Below are 2,319 nucleotides of genomic sequence, written 5' to 3' on the forward strand. Positions count from 1 at the left end.
CTGAGCAGCACTCTGACCTGCCAGGCCCAAACTTTGTCTATCTTCGCTGCTCTCCCAGTGGATCGAGCAGACAGGGTTCTCTTTCTCGCTTCTGTTGGGGTAAGTTAGTGGGTAGGGTGACGTGGGGTAGGGCGGGTGCTTCGTTTCTGCTCCCCTCTGTGGGCAGGGATGCCTATCCCCTCTCTCTCTTAATTGCGACGCGGCACTCTGACCCGCTAGCACCCACTGCGTCTTTCTTCTCTGCTCTCCCCCCTCGCGGGGGGATCTGAGCTGCTAACCCGACATCCCCGTGAGGGGAAGTCAAAAACTCTAATTTCTTCAAAGTCCGCTCCTCCCCCTCCTCCCCCTCCATTCCCCTGGGTTTTCTTTTCCCCCACTACACTTTGGTCCGCGCCAGCGGCCAGTGCAACCGCCACGATGCCAGGCAGGAGGGGTACGTCACCCCAAATGCGCAGCATCTCAACTGCGAACGACTCCCTATGTGAGGGAGCTGATGCATCTCCCGGCGAGACGGCGCCAGGAAACAAGGTAGGGCCCCGGCGCGCGGCGACCTTGGAAGAAAGCAGGAGGGTAGGGCCGCAGCCCGCGGCGACCCCCCGAAAAGCACCTGCAACCGCTCCCCACGAGGGCAACCCAGCGGAAAAAGCTGCCGCTAAGTCAATAGCGGGGGAAAGTGCAGAACCCAGCCAACCAGCTGCACCCCAGGACGGCAGAACCAAGGGAGGAAGACCGGGGAACCCATCCCCCGCTCCCCCAAAGGGCGACTCCCCAACAGAAAAGGAGGAGAACAGCACCGCGGACCAAACCGAGGCGCTGGATGAAGACGTAATAGCCTCCATCTGCTCACTATTCGGCGGGGAAGACAGTGATTGGCCCCCCAACACTCCCCAAGAGGACCAAATACGGAAAAGGGGTGACTCTCCGGCCAGTGGTAACAAAAGCAAGCTGGAAGGAGAGACACCCTTGACAGTACCCACCAAGGCTCCAGCTGGGAACACGGCACCAGAAGGGGAGACACCTCCATCCCCCAAGGGGACAGCCACCCAGCAAAGGAAGAAAATAAGAAAGGGGAGCGGCCCGGAGAGCAAACCAAGCCAGGACAAAACAACGCCAAAAACACAATGGCCTACTTTGCCTGGTAACGGGCCAGTTCCGAAACCAAAAAGGCCCATAACAGGGGAGAGCCCCACAACATCAGCTACGCCCCCCAACCCGAGTCCAGCTGACACCCACCAGGATGGAGGACCGGCATGGGGCCCCAAAGAGCAGCAAGGGAAGTTGACGCCCGAAGACTACAGAGCACTCTTCGACTCCACTTACAAGGAGTATACCCAGGGGAACAACATCCAACCCCTCCCGGGTCAAGTGGAAGTTCTGGAGAAAAGAGTGCTCTCGCTGATAACTTCAGACACCAAGACAAGGGGTCTGACGGGCGTCAACAAGGACACCATGATGAACGTGTTGCTGGAGCAGAACATTCCCGCCAACTACATCTGTAGAAGGAGTTACGCACAGTGGGATGTTCTGCTCCCCACCTCCGAAGACGCAGTCAGGCTGTCCAGGACCTGCCATCAGAGCAGGAACATAAAGCTCCAACCCATCTATATGAACAAGAGGAGAGCAAATGTTTCTGCTCTAAACGTCCCCTGCTATATGGAGGCCAAACAACTGGGGGCTATCCTAAGCCAGTATGGGGACGTAGAGGAAGTCACCCCGGTCCGCGGATTAAGAAACATCATGACCGGGGACTACAAAGTACAGATGGTCCTGGACAAGGCTGGATTCTACGCCATCCCAGCCACACTCAAGTTCGGAGAGTGGATACTCTCCCTTATAGTGGAAGGGAGGAGGCCCCATTGCTGGCTGTGCACACAACAAGGGCATATGGCGAAGGACTGTCCGAAGAGGAATGGAGGGAAGAAGCCCACAAAAGCGGCGGGAACAAGCGTGACAACAAATCAAGCCGCTGCTCCCGCGCCGGCCGCAAATCCTCCAGAGGCACCGACAGGCTGGGTGACAGTCGTAAAGAAAGGCAAGACCAACAAACAGCCATTCTTGCAGACAGTCACCCAAGACCAAGAACAACCGAAGAGCGAGACGGAGAAGATGGACACACAGACACCCTCCTCCTCAAACAAGAGGAAACTACCAGAATCTGAGGAGGAGGCCGCGTCAGAGGCAGAGGAAGAGACAACAACAGTCTCTATGGCCCTGAGCGCAACAGAGATCAGGAGGGCCAGGAGGAGGAAAAGCCGCAAGACACGCGCAAACCCTCCTACCCCCACTGAGACTGAGAAGGACTCCCTCGCAACAACAACA

This window comes from Euprymna scolopes, chromosome 23, assembly GCF_053919585.1.
Source record: "Euprymna scolopes isolate OS-2025 chromosome 23, ASM5391958v1, whole genome shotgun sequence".
Classification (NCBI taxonomy): domain Eukaryota; kingdom Metazoa; phylum Mollusca; class Cephalopoda; order Sepiida; family Sepiolidae; genus Euprymna; species Euprymna scolopes.